Source organism: Rhipicephalus sanguineus, chromosome 5 (assembly GCF_013339695.2).
Source record: "Rhipicephalus sanguineus isolate Rsan-2018 chromosome 5, BIME_Rsan_1.4, whole genome shotgun sequence".
Lineage (NCBI taxonomy): Eukaryota > Metazoa > Arthropoda > Arachnida > Ixodida > Ixodidae > Rhipicephalus > Rhipicephalus sanguineus.
In genome coordinates, this window is record NC_051180.1 from 50215537 (window position 1) to 50232090 (window position 16554).

Genomic DNA, 16554 nt, shown 5'->3' on the forward strand with positions numbered 1-16554 from the left:
GATACGGCCGGATCCTTTGGCAGCGGGCTGACAGGAGCCTATAAGGAACCTCCTAGCATCCTGGCACTTCGCCGGAGTCATGTAACGAAATGAAAGCGGTAACGGCTGTCTACGTGCTGCCAGCAACTTCGGACATTGTTTTCTCTAGTCAAGCGTACTTTCCTCACAGCCGCTGCGGACGCCGTTCTCTGAGGCATTGTTTCATGTCTGCAATACAGCAAGGAAGGCAGTCACGTATATGGAACGTATCCTATCAACTGCACCCCTGAAAGAAATCACAGCGTTCTGCTGACTCGAATGTTGCGGGTTCGACCCTGTCCGCGACCATCGCATATCGATGGAGGCGAAATGCTAGAGTTTACTGTGCGATGCATTGCACGTTAAAGAACACCAGATAGTCGAAGTTTCCCTTGCCCTTCATTACGGCGTGCTTCATAATAATGTCGTGGTTTTGGGAAGCAAAACTCCAGACATTATTATTATCTTTATTATTATTATTATTATTATTATTATTATTATTATTATTATTATTATTATTATTATTATTATTATTATTATTATTATTATTATTATTACACGTGAGCGTTACCGCACGACTGCCAAACTGCAGAGGACAACAGTCTGAAAAAAAAAATGCTCTTCGAAAATGCGCTCGGATTAGTTTATGTTCATATATTAATTAGATGTTGTCCACTACTACCTTATAGCACGTTCTCTCCGTTTTGTTTTGACAGCCGTAAATGCCAAGGCACGTACACTATTTATTTCCACAATAATCACTGCTTGGCGAGTGATCGCCTATACTTTCAGGGCTCTGCAGTCGCCTTCGCGTTGCGCTGTATTCAAACGCGTTAATTGCTCGCACTATTCAAGTCCTCTCTCTGATATAACTCCCACCTAGCTAACAGATGTAAATATAGACGCAGCGTCATTATTATTACAAAGGCAGTAATCATGCTCTGTATTATAAATCTTTTTTCGAGTACTTCCGTATAAAATTAAAGTAAGCTTCTACGCACTGTACAAAGCTATTGCGATTGATTAACAATTTTACGCCCTTTTTTCACATGCATTACTCTGGCGCTGATCTAAATATTACGTCGAGCCAAGGGAACACCCCACTTCGCTACTTTTCTCTTTCAAAGGATAAGTCCTGTTGAGGAAAAGATTACCTTGGTGGCGAAAAGCTATGATTAAGGGGACGCTGATGTGAAAAAGGCTGCGTGCATGGTCAGAAGCTCCACAGCATAATTATACGTTTCAGATTGTGTTTTACAAACCGCTGGATTTTTTTTTTCGAATTACGTCATGTTCCAAGTTTTTTCACCACGATGCGTGTTTCAAGAGCTGCAAACTGAAGAAAAAAAAAGAAATTACTAACTGATGCTTCGCAGGCACCATCATGCCGTGTCCCATTATGTTTCTAATGCAAGGAGAGCTGCTGCTAGTTAGATTACACAGAGAATCAGCACCTGCTGGTATCTCTAATTTGCGTCTACTACCCTTAACACCCTTGCGTATGTTTACTTAGCTAAAGTGTGGCTTAAAGCAGTCACACCCTGCTTATGTGCTTATGAATTATGTTACCCTAATCGTCTACGAATGAAGGAAAGGAGATGACTCTTAATTAAGGGCTCGTTTTCCTTTGTTAGACACAATATTAATGAGAACTGACAGACAATAATGCCAACGAAAGTATATTTTCCTTTGCGTTATTGTCTGTCAATTCTCATTAATATTGTGCCTAATCGGCTACGCCACTCAGAGAATATATGTCGAGTGTGCCAAATGGTTTTTGAGTGATGGAGCTGGTCTCGCCGCGTTCCAAGAGTTCCGCATGAAGGCTGACAGAACAAAAGTGAACAAGCACTTCATGCACTGGCTGAATTTGTCTCCGTTATTCCTCACGCTTGTTTCAGACCTCCAGAGTTTCTTACTTAAGTATAAAGATGGAGGGCAAGGTACACGTGAATTTAGCTTTTAAAGCTATAAAATAAAACAGTAAAAAAACGCCAGGCCTGCGCGGAAAGCGCAGCACAGTCACAGCGAAAGCTGGAAGAGCGGCTTTTCTAGAGCCCGTTATAAACTTTCCTGTGGCTACTAATACAGGTACATGAGCAACGTACCCACTACGCCACAAAGCGTAATTTTTGGGAAGTTGGGAAGCACCCAGCACGACATTATTCGTTGTTCTGCGGAGAAGCGAGGTACCATATGTAAGCGATTATGTGCAGTTTGTTGACGCGGCGGTTGATGACGATGAATAATTATGGTTGCTCCCTTTGTAATGGGTTGGAAGCTTTAAACGACCCACTAGTTACGTAATGCATATTGTGTGACGCCCGGTCGTTATTTAACTGTCCCACCACGGTTTATAACACACTTTAACCGGAGAAACGTAGAGCGAGAGAGAGAGAGAATTGACTTTATTGAGACCCTGAGGAAATGGATCATGGGAGCCTTATGGGCTTCCTTGGCAACCAACAGAAGTGCACTTGCGAGGAACCCACTACGCTATAAATCATTGTAATTTTTAGAAGTAGGGCAGTAGGCACTGTGCCATTTTTCGTCATTCTACAGACAGCCGTGGTACCTGCTAAACGCATGTAAGGCATTATGCGCACTTTGTTGATGATGTGCGTGATGACGATGAAGAATTATGGCAGAGCTCTTTGTAATGGGTTGGAAGCATTCAACAACCTACTCGTTGCGCAATTCGCATTGTGTGACGCCTGGTTACAGAATTCGCGTTGTGCGACGCTTGGTGCTTATTCTACTCTTTTACCACGCTATATTGTATATGCTAATGTGGTTCCTTCCCGACATGAAGCCTGTATAGGACCTTTTTGCAAAGCAGTTTCAAGCACCGGCATGGCTCAGAGGTTGAATACTGGGCTCCCACGCAGAGGGCCCAGGTTCGAACCTCGTTCCATCCTGGAATTTTTTTCTTATTTAGTTTTTTTTCTTATTTCGAGCGATACTGGTTACGGACACCGGCGGCGGCGGCGGCGGCGGACAACTACGGCACCAAAAACGGCCGGTGAAATGATCTCATAACAGCTTTCGCTGTAAAACCTTGAGAAAACCGCCGGAGGGTTTATCGTGGCATCTGCTTCAAGCTTTTACCCTTTGATGGAGGCCGAAAATCCTACAGACCCATGTACTGAGTCAGTGCACGTTAAACAACAACAGATGGTCGAAATTTCCGGAGCTCTCCAGAACTTCGAGCTGAGTGTACACACAGTGCAGCTGACTTTATAAGTCCACTCGCGAGTGACAAATAAGTGGCGTCCGAACGCACAGGGCATCACCCAGTACTCCTCACCGCTTTCCACGGCTTCTGAAATTGACGGCTCGATGATAACTCGTCCGGTCGGGAGGAGGCATGGCGAAGGGGCGAAGCACAGAAAAAAAGCCGACCATAATGAAAGGTTTACAAAACTTTTGAGACGCCTCGACTCCCGCATTCTTCACACACATGTGGATCGATGAGGCGAGCTCAAGTTCTTTTTAGCATGTAGCCGAAACACTGAGTTTGCGCAGCTGCCTCGGCCACGGCCAGCCTTTTCTTTTGGTCGACGTTTTTCTGCCTTTCTTCCCTGCATCTCTCTATGTCTTCTGCGTTGCATCCCGTTAAGGCTGCGGTAAGAAGGTGCCGGTTCTTGTTCGGGAATTGGTCCATGGCTAGCCACGCCTTTACCGGTAGCTTACGAAGGAAAAAAAATCACGAATTTGGGTTCGGAATATTAAAAACAACTTTGGTAATGTTCGACCATATGAAGCCAAGATTTAATGAAGGGCAAGAAGCCAGAAGGGACGTTTATTTGCAAGAATATGTCTTCTATAACTTCCACATACCCAGGAAAAAGCTCGTATGCTTCGTGATAGTAAGCACTAAGTTTTTACAGAGGGTCAAGAGTCCAGCTTTGGGCTGTCCAGCAGGTCCGCGAAGCGGCCGACAGGCTTGGCCTGGCGGAGCCGACGTGGGAGGCGCCCGCTGCGCGCTAGGGCACGTCCCGCAGCAGGACTCAAATATGGTTGTTTCAATCAATCAATCAATCAATCAATCAATCAATCAATCAATCAATCAATCAATCAATCAATCAATCAATCAATCAATCAATCAATCAATCAATCAATCAATCAATCAATCAATCAATCAATCAATCAATCAATCAATCAATCAAAAGTGAATGGTGATGAACACCGCTGGCAGACTATGGCGGCTTTTTGAATAGTGTCGATGAGGGGATGCTTCAGTCTTTCCATCCCACCGCATGAGGCCCATATTTAGCTTATTAAAAAAATAAAACCTTGAATAACAGTGTTAATAATATATGGGGTTTAACGTCCCAAAACCAAGATATGATTATGAGAGACGCCGTAGTGGAGGGCTCCGGAAATTTTGGCCACCTGGGGTTCTTTAACGTGCACCTAAATCTAAGTACACGGGCCTCAAACATTTTCGCCTCCACCGAAAATGCAGCCGCCGCGGCCGGGATTCGATCCCGCGACCTTCGGGTCAGCAGTCGAGCGCCATAACCACTAGACCACCGTTGCGGGGTCTAGTGGTAACACTGAATAACAGTGTTAGTGGCAAGACATTCTGTGCCTGGAAAATGAAATCCATTTGTTTAACACAAGCGTGTTCCAGGTAGTTGTGGTGTTTTTTTTTAGATTTCTAATTTCTCTTAGAACCAACATATTTGGAAAAAAAATTGGAATAATCTCATGTGCCAAAGACAAGCGGCAGTCACATGCCCCCCTCCCCCCTCCCCCCAAATATGTCTGATGTTTTCTTCATTTTTTTACAAAAAGAAAAAGCTCGTAATCACCGCGATTGCCAAAACACAAACACTTAGACACTCATGTTTGGCCTTAGCGGCGCCGATCATTGCAGCGGTAGTGCTACACAGACTCGTCGGCGCCTTAACAAAGATTTGCCTGTAATGAGAATCGTGCAGTTATTCTTAGTATTTGTAATTTCCTCGTGGAGTTACCATCGTTGTTTCGATGCGCGAATGAAACACTGAAAAATACCACTTACTCAAACTTAAAATTATGCATTTTGTTTTTCGCAAAGGCTATAAGTCTCCATCACAGTTTCGCGGCTGGCATTCTGCCAAAAAAGCTAATTTTCTTCTCAGAAAAGCCGAAAGCAGCGCTATTCTTCAAAGCTCGAACGCTAGTTATTCTCGCAAGTAGGGGTGTGCGAATAGTGAATTTTGGAACCGAATCGAATACGAATCGAATAGTGATGACACCGAATCGAATACGAATACTAATTGAATACTTTTCGAATAGTTTTCGAATAGTAAGACAACCATTCTCAAAACGGTCCTAGAACTCCGCAGCGTTTTTTTTCTTTTTTTGAAAGAAATATTCACGAACTTTCACCAAAGAGCGTTGCGCTTACTTTTAACGGACTCAAAGTACCACAGTTATGAAATCTGAGGTAAGCTCGTATACAGCAGCGACCACAACCTTCGAAATATTTCTAACTGTAGGTTGAAATAAAGCAGTGACTGCAGATACGTTGTCGCCTGCTTTTAAATAAAACTGAGACATAAAATCTAAACAATTTTGAACCGAAGACTACGCATACAGCTAAGGCGGTAATGAAACACATAAACCTGCCATCGCAACCTGGTCCTCGGCACTGAAGGCATGTAGACATCGGTGTTGAAAGTTGTATCTGCAAGAACAATTTACGCAAACACAACCCTTGCATCTATTGCTATTCATGAAGCTGAATGCAGGTGCACCTTCAGTTCTTACAAGATGAAGACAGGAACTGATTAATGCGATGCAGAGGCAGCATAGTAAAAACTGAGCGGATATGGAGCTTTCATAAAAAAAAAAAACGCCTTCATCCGGTAATCAATATAGCGTCGGTAGTTTCGTAAAAGCTTGGGCTGCATGCATACTGGTAATTTAGTGATTAAAAGAAGAAAAATGGCCTTTAACTATTCCAAAGTATCATTGTTTTGGGGTTCTCCCGTCGGCGCTAATTATTCGAAAACTATTCGAAAAATATTCGGTATTTCGAGTATGTACTATTCGATTCGAGTACCGAATCGAATAGAATGCTATCCGATTCGTTATTCGAAATTTTCGAATATTCGCACACCCCTACTCGCAAGTGAACTTCAAGATTGGTACTATTGCGAAACGCTACTTTGAAGTTACCGAAAACATTCTTCCGCTGAACTCGCTACGAACTTTTTGATGTCGAAAATTTGCAAATTCCATTAGCTGCATATGTATTTTGTTTTGTCTTTTAAAGCATTTGGTAATCTTACTGGCAGTTGTTTTCGCTTTCTGAAAATAATGAACGGCCCCATACGTAGATAATACTCTGCAGCCTAATAAATTGGCTCCTGTATTCCAGAGTAAATTGCTTTGTCTGGACTAGAAACACCGTATATGCATAACAAACAAACACACACACACACACACACACACCACACACACACACACACACACACACACACACACACACACACACACACACACACACACACACACACACACACACACACACACACACACACATACATATATATATATATATATATATATATATTGTGTCCGGGTAAATATATACAATGATGTAGACGCGCAAGCAACTTATTGACGTTTCGGCCGGGGCCCGGCCTTTCCATGAAGGTCGGACGACGTGCTATTGTCACAGTGCGCGTGGAAGTGTGTTATTAGCACGTTAAAAAGCTTCTCAGTAAATAATTTCCTGCGTAAATACTTGCGTGCCGGAAGACATTCCAATGCGAGCTATGGGAATAAAACTGTTCAACAAGTTCGCAGCAATGCTTTGTTTGCTTGCTGTCTTAATGGTATTATAAGTGCGGTATACATTCGGAGACAACGGACGGGGCTAGAACAAGAAATTTCTAGTTCCACCAGGCTGGCTCCCCAGTTTGTGGGGAACAGCGAACCTTCTCGCCTAAAATACCCGATATTTTCATCGTTCAGCTTCATATGAAAAGGAAGTACTTCAACTTGCCAGAGGCCCCGATATCGGTCGAAAGAGTCTTTGTGTGCCTAAGTGTCTGATCCAGCCGCCTTATTAAAAAACCATTTTCAGAACAGAGGTGCTGCAAATCACGCACTCACTTGCTGTTCTGTGGCACACGAACGACAAGAGTGCAGAATTAGTTTAGTTACAGACGTCACGAAATGATAATTTAGATTTTAACATCTTTCCGACACGCATGCGCTGTGCGTCCCCTCGTTACGTCTATTCATACACCCTTACTTCGGAGCAGCCATGTGTGAAAAAAAAAAAAAAAAAAACGTGCCTTTCACTTGGTTTCTGCCTCTTCTGTAGATGTAGAGGTACAGCCTGTTTTAGAAATTCAGCTTGGTAACGCTTTTATTTGTTTCCTTTTTCTAGCGTTTGTAAAATTTACGATTCTGCCAAAGGACATAAACCACATTTATAGCGTCATTCAGGACACGTGCGTGAAACGGGAAAACATGGACATATATTACGCATTTGGCAGCAGCCAGATATGTACTGCAGGTTGCTTTTACATGTGCCTATGCTAAGGAATTCCTTGGTTTTCTCTCCTTTTTTGCTCGAGAGCAGTCACACACAAACAGCTTTTCTGCGACATCGTTCTTATGACCCGTCTTTAGATATGTGCAGCATAAATAACCTTTCGCTTTATAGCCACGCGGCAATCGTTTTTTAAAGATATTTCTGCAACCCCCTCGTTATATAGTACAATCTCGCAGGGTCTTCAAAGCAGTAAAGATGAAATTAAAATTAAAAGTAAACTTAAGCAATCGATCCGGATATCCGACGCCTTCGCGCATATCTAGAAAATAACTACGCAGAAAAATAACGGTTGTGGTGCGGGAGAGAGTGCGCCTTCCCGTTCCTTGAGTAAGGTATTCGCAATAAAATTAGCCACCACCCTTCGCTCCTTCATTTTTTAACCCTCCTTCTCGAGCTTGGAGCATGATGCTAGCCTTAGCATGTGACTTGCTATAAAGATCGTAACGATCGTTTGTCACGCTCCTGTCTGTGTTGAATACTATCGAGAAATATTGCGCTTTAACACATGGATATAGCAGGCCTTTTATAGCTATAGGAGGCTTTGTATGACTATAACGGGCCTTATAGCCGGCCTTAAGAACTGTTATCAGCAGTTTGTTTCCCACCTCAGGGGTTGAGCGTATCGGTTGTGGAATTGGCGTAGTTTCTTTTCCTCTCACCTCGGCTCCTCCTTTCCGTCGCGTCGCACGAAGGCTGTGCACGTATACGGTCGGCATTCGGCCACAACGAAAGGTTAGTGTTGCCTGGGGTGTTCTGAATGTGCCAAGGTTCACGTAGAAGCCTACTTCCTGGGTTTGTTTCAGTGTCCGTCACAAAAACAAGCCAGGGAAAGATGCTTCTGCTCGAGTCCTAGCGTGTTCAGAACACCCCAGGCAACATTAACCACTCGTCGGGAACGAATGCCTACCGTATACGTGCACAGCCTTCGTGCGACGCGATGGAAAGGGGGAGCCGAGGTGAGAGGAAAAGAAACGACGCAGCTTCCACAACCGATACGCTCAGCCTCTGAGGAAGGGGCCGGAAGGGTCCCAAAACGTCGGGCCCAGCTAAAAACTGCGGCCCGCACCATTTCAGCATCTAGAATTCTTCTACCCATAGCCAGACAAATCTCAGCCAAAATGTTTACATCTAAGCACATTTTTGCTGTTGTCTCTGAAGTTGACTGACGTGAGCAGTAACTCTCGGAGGAAATTGCAGTGACGTACTAAGGCCAAAGCGATATGCTATGATACCCTGACCAAAATATTCTGACTCTGTGTAGACTATTTCACCTCCGCGTCAAGCCTTTCTTCTCTTTGCTCTGGTCACTCTCTACGCTTCGCTGTAAGGCAAACTTTCATCATATTGCTATCTGCGTTTATTTGCGAAGATGCTGAGACGTGTGTGCACGAATATTGCTATGCCTATATTGATAGCTATACCCATATTGACATAGATATCCGGAGCGATCATATTCGTACACGAACGTCTCAACGCATTTCAGGGATAAACGCATAGATCATATTGATATCTGCCGGGTAACATCGAGCTTGCAGCTTCAGCTGCACCTGTTTATTTCCTAGTGTCGGCAATCGCTCGACGCAGAGGGTCTCTGAAGAGTACTTGAAATCCTCCTGGCCGTGTGCGGAAGAGCAGCTGGTGTTTCTGCATATACAAGGTTGTGCTCACTCAACTTCCTGGACGAAGATGTTTCGAAGTGTTGCTCCGTATGATGCGCTTTCGTGTATGCGGACATACAGAGTGAACAGCAAACAGAAACAAGCAAAACAGCGAGAGAGATATTTCTTTATAAGACGTATGTAACGCAGTAAAAGAAGAACGCCTGGCAACGAGAAAGACGAGTGGATACTGGGAGGAGACTAGGAGAGCTGTTCTGTGCTTGAAGTTTGAATAAGAAGGACATGCATGGCGATGTTGCCTTCCTTTTATTTATTTATTTATTTATTTATTTATTTATTTATTTATTTATTATTTATTATTTATTTATTTATTTTTGCCTTTCAGCTCCAAATACGCACTGATAACTCGTCATGCCAAACATTTTTTTCAGAGAAGAGCGACGTGTTCAGCGCAAATATCGCTCGCTGTGGCGAGAATATATATATATATATATATATATATATATATATATATATATATATATATATATATATATATATATATATATATATATATATATATATATATATATATATATATATATATATATATATATATATATATATATAGCTCAAATGTTATTATTTTGTTATCTATTTTTGAATTTTTGCTGTTCTTTTTAGTGCAAAGTTCAGATGTGTTGATTTATACGTCTAGTGCATACAGCTTCGGTTGATCTGCAGAAGCGCTGTTGCCCGATGTCTGCATTTTGAACAGACACACAAAGAAATTTAGCTAAGCTTGCAGTAAGTCGCGCAGGGCTTGAAACAGCGAAACTGGACGACTCTGAAGTCTAATCTGGTTGCTTCTAGGTTTTTGCTAGGCTCTAGCTTGTTTAGTCACGACACGGATGCCCAAACTCCAAAGCCGAGTGTTCGCACCTCTCATAGATCTACCGGTACGTCGTCGTTGACTTCCATCGCTTCGGGCTCTTCTCGCAGCCGCCGTTGCCATTCCCGTTCGCACTAGTCATGCCAAGTCTATCTTTTTATGTCTTTGTTCCAATTTTTTCTCTCAAATTTTCTCTATTTCTTTCTACAGCTTTCTCTCTGTCTTAGTGAACCAGTGGTGAGTAGTGGGATCTCCTCAACATTGCATCTCTCCTCCTCACGCTCACCTCCCTTTCCCACCCCCTTGCTACACTATACTATGCAAGGCTATGATATGCTCTGCTAGCGTGACTGCATGGATAGCCAAGTGGTTAGGACGCTCACCTTCGGATTGAGCGTACGCCGAGTTCGAATCCCGCTTCGCGAGGATTTTTTTTTTCGGCAACAATATTTCTCTTTCTCTTTCTTTATATCTTCTTGCCATCTCTTTCTTTCTTTCTTTCTTTCTTTCTTTCTTTCTTTCTTTCTTTCTTTCTTTCTTTCTTTCTTTCTTTCTTTCTTTCTTTCTTTCTTTCTTTCTTTCGTTCGTTCGTTCGTTCGTTCTTGCTCTCTGTTCTTTCTTTCTTTCTTTCTTTCTTTCTTTCTTTCTTTCTTTCTTTCTTTCTTTCTTTCTTTCTTTCTTTTTCTTTCTTTCTTTCTTTCTTTCTTTCTTTCTTCTTTCTTTTCTTTCTTTCTTTCTGCTCTCTGTTCTTTCTTTCTTTCTTTCTTTCTTTCTTTCTTTCTTTCTTTCTTTCTTTCTTTCTTTCTTTCGTTCGTTCGTTCGTTCGTTCTTGCTCTCTGTTCTTTCTTTCTTTCTTTCTTTCTCTCTTTCCTTCTTTTTTCTTTCTTTCTTTCTTTCTTTCTTTCTTTCTTTCTTTCTTTCTTTCTTTCTTTCTCTCTCTCTCTGTACTCGTTCTGAGGGTTATTACAGGCCACGCCGTAGCGGTGAGCAGTGGAATCTGCCCAAATTCCGTGACACATACCCGTTCATGATGATGACAATTTTCTGATTGGTCGCACTAGCTTAAGCTGTTTGGATGTCAACCATTATAAGGCAACGAAAGACTCGAACGGGCTCCATTTTCTTTCGAACCGGAGTTACTTCCGTGTTTCACCTTGAGGCACCCGCAGTGGCTATGATCTGCGATAACCCCAATAACTGCTTGGATGGGGCGTGATAACTGATTCGTAACAGGGTAAAGTAAAACTTATAAAGAAAATTTGTGGTTTTGATAGCTGCAAGAAATTCACACTTGTATTGCGAGTAGCGCCTGCTTTCTTGACGGTCTTGCCTAATGTCCTTTATAAAACTGGTCGTGTACCCTCATTTTGTGCTGTGATGGTGGCATATTTTTGACCAATATGAACAAGAAGAAAAGAAGGCAAACAATGGAAAAGGAATTGAAGAAAGGAAACAAAGCAAATAAGTAAAATATTGCAAGGAAAAATAATCAGAAAAGTAAATATACTGGGCATAAAAAGAATATGTAAATAAGCAAAAGTGAATGCAAGTGCGTGAAGTACGACGCGGCAGTCGATGCATCATAATTTATTTATTTATTTATTTATTTATTTATTTATTTATTTATTTATTTATTATTTATTTATTTATGACTGACCCCCCCCCCCTTCCCCCCTGTTCAAGCAGCACAATTTAGGTTAGCAAACCATAATTTTTTATGAGAGTAGCCTCTTTGCCTTATACGTCTTTCTCTTGCTCTCTCAAATGCGTATCTTAGTTACGCTGAGAAAAGAGTCATAGTATCCCGTGCTAATGAGATAAAACAATTACTTCTTCACGCCTGTCTCTTACATTAACCCTTATTTCAATTGGAAATGTATAGCAAGCTGGAAGTACGCCCTGCAGGGTGACCCCTTTTCCTTTTCATTAAACCCATCTTACTCTTTCTGTCTGTCAATGCGTACCCAGTATTTCATCCGCTTGGCGACCTAGGCGCCGTTAATTTCGCTTGTTTACAGGGGAGCGGACGATTCACTTATTTGAAATTGAGGACAGGGCGAGGCATCCTTCTCGTTGCCATACGGCGAGGCACAAAGTGCAAGCACGGAGGCATAGCCAGGCGTGCTTCAGCGATAAACACGAGCAGCGAGTCGAGAACGTGCTCGGTCGTAATGAGGTTTATCTCCGCTCGCGCATGCGCCCCATCGCGTAACGTCTTCGCGCGGATTGTGGTTGAGAGCCTTTTAACGGAATGATCTCGTTGCGTAGCCAATATCAAGTATTCCCGTGCTTAAGTTGAGATTCCTGGCCTTGGTCCCGTTACTGCATTGCAGGGCATTTTTCAACCCATGCCTTAAGCTGTTGCTGTAGCGACTCTTGTCAACAGGACATTCAAAAAAAAGAAAGAAAGGAAATAAAATAAAACAAAAGGCTATTAGAGAGCCCGTTTAGAAAACGCTCTTGTAATTAAGTTTCGACAATGAAAGCGCAGCTCAACGCAGCATATGCACCGAGTTTGCATACGGAATGTGTAAATTTGTAATTGGCTATGCCAACATACTGCTGATTGCCTTCTCATTCGGTGGCACAATGGTTTCTTGCTGTGAATTTCGTGGCCGTTGCAGCAGATGCGGCGAGGTTCGCCAAGGGCGGACGAAAGAAGTGCTGACGAAAAAGCCTACTTCGCGATTATTGTTAGGTTACATATTTGTTTAGTTTGTTTAAAAAAGAGAAAAATGAGCGTAACTTGCACTGGAGGCGCAAGGCTAAAGAGACAGCGGAACTGATGGACACCTAGGTAGTCGTGGTTTTTGTTGTTTTGCTAAGTTTTGCAAATTTTCTCTGTCTTCCTTCCTCCGTTTTTTCCTCTTTCTTCTCTCTGTTTTTCTGTCTTTTTTTCTCTGTTTATTTCTAATAATTTATTTCACTCTCTATTTCTTTCTCTCTCTTTCATTGAACTTCTCTCTTTCTTCCACTTTCTGCATTTCTTTCTCTCTGTTTCGCATTTTCTCATGTTTTCTGCGCTATGGTTTACTCTCCCCCTCCATTTTCCTCCTCCACAGCATCACATCCCTCCTCCTCACGCTCACTTCCCTTTCCCACCCCCTTGCTGCACTGTACTGTACAAGGATATGCTACTCTTTGCTAGTGTGCCTGGATAGCCGAATGGTTAGGACGCTCGCCTTCTGATCCAGGGTACGCGGGTTCGAATCCTGCCTCGTGAAGAATTGTTTTTTGCCAAGAATTTCTTCCTTTCTCTTTCTTTATGTATCCTCCTTTCTTTCTCTCTGTACTCCTTCTTTTTTATTAAATGTGTTTAAGTAGAGTTGGTGCCTAGATATGGCTCCGTCTACTCCTCGTCTCTTACATGATAATTTGCGTCGTGAAATGATCAGTAACAATAAAGTAATGTAGAATTCACGCACGAAAGGCGTCCACTCACAAAAGCAAGGTTCACACGTCATAAACAATGTCCAGGCGTCAACGACCATGTTCGTACGCAAGATACGCAAGAAACGTTCGCGCTTAACACAAGAGTTCATCTTACAGTTCTTTACAGAAGGCGATCGCACAACATTCACTGGGCATTTGCCCTGGCTATAAACACAGCTGTCATGAAACACAAGAAACAATGTTAAACATGTGACCAGAAGTATCTAGCAATAATTAACTCGTTCTCTCACCAATGATTATTGGACACGCCGGGATATTACAGGACATGCTGGAGAACTCGGCGCACGTGTTCTGAACGAAGCAGAAGATGAAAAAGATGGTGTAGATAGCGCGTGCAGGTTCACGATGATCATCATTTCTGTTTCCGACAGACAAATTATGGCGAGCTTAAACATCTTCGCTGTTAGAAGATAACTGTCGTTTATTGAGAAGAGTAATGTAATGTTTTGTACCGTTACCGTCGTGGTCATCTCAGGCCCCGGAAACTGGGTGCCAGTTTCGGTTTCAAGGAACGTGCGCGCTCGTAGCGGTTGCCGGGCATCCTAAGATCTGGTTCAACGAAGTGAAGTTGATGTCGATGTTCGCATTTACTGCCTTCCACGAGTTTCTACAAGTACAGAAATTTGATTGAACTGTAAAGAACTCTCCTTTTGTTGATTTGTTTTTTTTTTTATTTTTTTTGTGAACTTTAAGTCGGGCGAAGCGCGGGAACTAATTGATTTATGTTCGTAGCGCTTGCCTCCTCTCACCCTTGCCACTCGCTCAACGATATCACAAGTTGGATCGATCTCGGTTATCTCGCTCGGTTTTGATGTGGCGTGCAGCGAATGGACGCCGCAGTAGGCCACGTTGACCAGGTCAAGCATGCATTAGACGAAGATGGCTAAATAGGGGCATCACGTGTTTTTCACGGCTCTGCAGTGTGTTACACCAGGGATTTCCAGTTCTGCGAAGGTTTTTCAGGTTTACTAGTGACAACGGGTGAGCACAAGTATTTGAGTCTATTATTTGAGCAGGCATTCATTTTGCTTGAGTGCATGAGTAAATCAAGTTCTCTGCAAGCCTGACGGGACTAACATAAGCGCAGTGTCGCTAGACTAATTCGTCATGGTGACAGCCACCTGCTGCCGACAAAATACGTTTTATGAAAGGCTTGAATGCGTGTTGGTCCGGCTACATAGTTTGTTCATCTTTTACTTTGGCATGTAGCTCAAATGTGCAGCAATTATAGGCTCCTTCCTGTTCGTGGAAATGTATGTAGCTAGTTTGAAACTTTGTGGGTGTTCACTTCTAATACTGTAACTGAAATGCGTGTAATAGGATTCTCTCATTCCCCATTAGCAGCCATTGGCATGTTCCAGTAGGAAACGTTAGTAGAAGTAGAAGTGTAAGTGTTAGCTAAAAGCCGACTTCTTCTGTCTCTCATTCCCATTAGCAGCCATTGTTTACCTCCAAGGTAGTGCCTGGTGAGATTTCTCTTGTGCGTGATTAAACAGTAAAAATTTTGTTCAAAACGCCGTTGATTGATGAAATAAACCAACGAAAGACGCCAGATGTTTTCTAAAAGCAAGAAGAAAGAACGCCAGATGTTTCTAAAGCAAAACGAAAAGACGCCAGCTGCTTAACGAAAGACGCCAGTGTTTTCTAAAGCAATGGTTTTCTAAACAATGAAAATTCACAGCGTACATGTAAAATTAAAGTGAGCTGCAAGTCGTCATAACTCTCATCGAACCTTTAGTATAAACGCGCCCGATCTCACGTCGGTGATGATGTACTGGGCAGAATTCACGGAAGATTCACGGCTTACCGATGAACCTCCGCAGCTTTACCCACTCATCATCATTCACTCCGTGGATATGCTTTGATTTTTTTAAACCTCCTTGAATAGACCCAATGCTTTGAGAAATCGTTTAACAGGGAATGTCGCTGGCGCCAACGTTTCGACAAGGGGACTTTTCTTCGTCAAGGCAGTGCTGTTGGTTTGACGAAGACAAGTTGACATGCCGAAACATCGCCTCCAGCGACATTCCCTGGTCAACGATTTCTCATCGCTCCAAGCGTCCTTCTTCCCCTGAACTTTTCTCTTGTTTGATGCTGAAGTTCCCTAAGAAAAATGTGTGCGCAGTCATAACAGACGTGATTGAATCAAGTGCGACGTGGCCTGCTCGTGATTGTTAGTAATTTTAGCATTGGTTCGAATATTCTTTGTTCAATATTTGCTCATTGTGTGCATATTTCAGTTGTGAATTAAAGCTGCTTTTGCAGATTGACACTTTCACATTACGTGTGTGTCTTTGTTCTTTAGTACGAAACGTGAGATTAGAAAAAAAGATTTAAATTTTACTTGTGTTGATCGAGTTTAGCTTTATTGAAAAAAACGGTCAGCTGTAGTTTGTCCACTGCACAACGGTTAATGGTTAACTAAATTTAACAAATGGTCAACTAAATTTAACGAATGGCCGCGTCGCCCGAGCGGCCAGTGGATCTGCAAGAGGTCACGGAGACATTCTGCTTGCATGCGAAAGGGGAAAAGAGGGCTTCTCCGTCAACCCTCCTCCTCCTGGCTTCGCGCCCTTTCCCTATATTTGCTGACCTCACCAGTGACGTCACGAAGGAAATGTTTCATTTGTGAATTATTTCTAGAAGAGCCAGGGGTAGGGAGGGGGGGCAGTTGGTCGTTCATAGTGTAAACTTTATCGCGCTAAACGTAGACGAAAGCTACGTAGAGGGAACGACACGGGACATCACAAGAGCTTGTGTTGTCCCGTGTCGTTCCCTCTGTGTTCCCTCTATGAAGTTAACACTATGAATTATTTCTGGTTGGATACCTGACAGCCGCCAGTGGTGGAAGCGGCGCTGCCGCAGCGCATCAGCATGCGAGAGCGCTTCCCATGGGAGCTATTGGGAGCTTCCGCGCCCTGGTCATCCTCGTGGTCTGATATCTACCATGCGGTATCGGCCAAGAATTGTGCGGGTCGTGCAAAACAGTGCGCTACTACGCCGCGAGAAGGAGGCGTCATCAATAGTGCAAC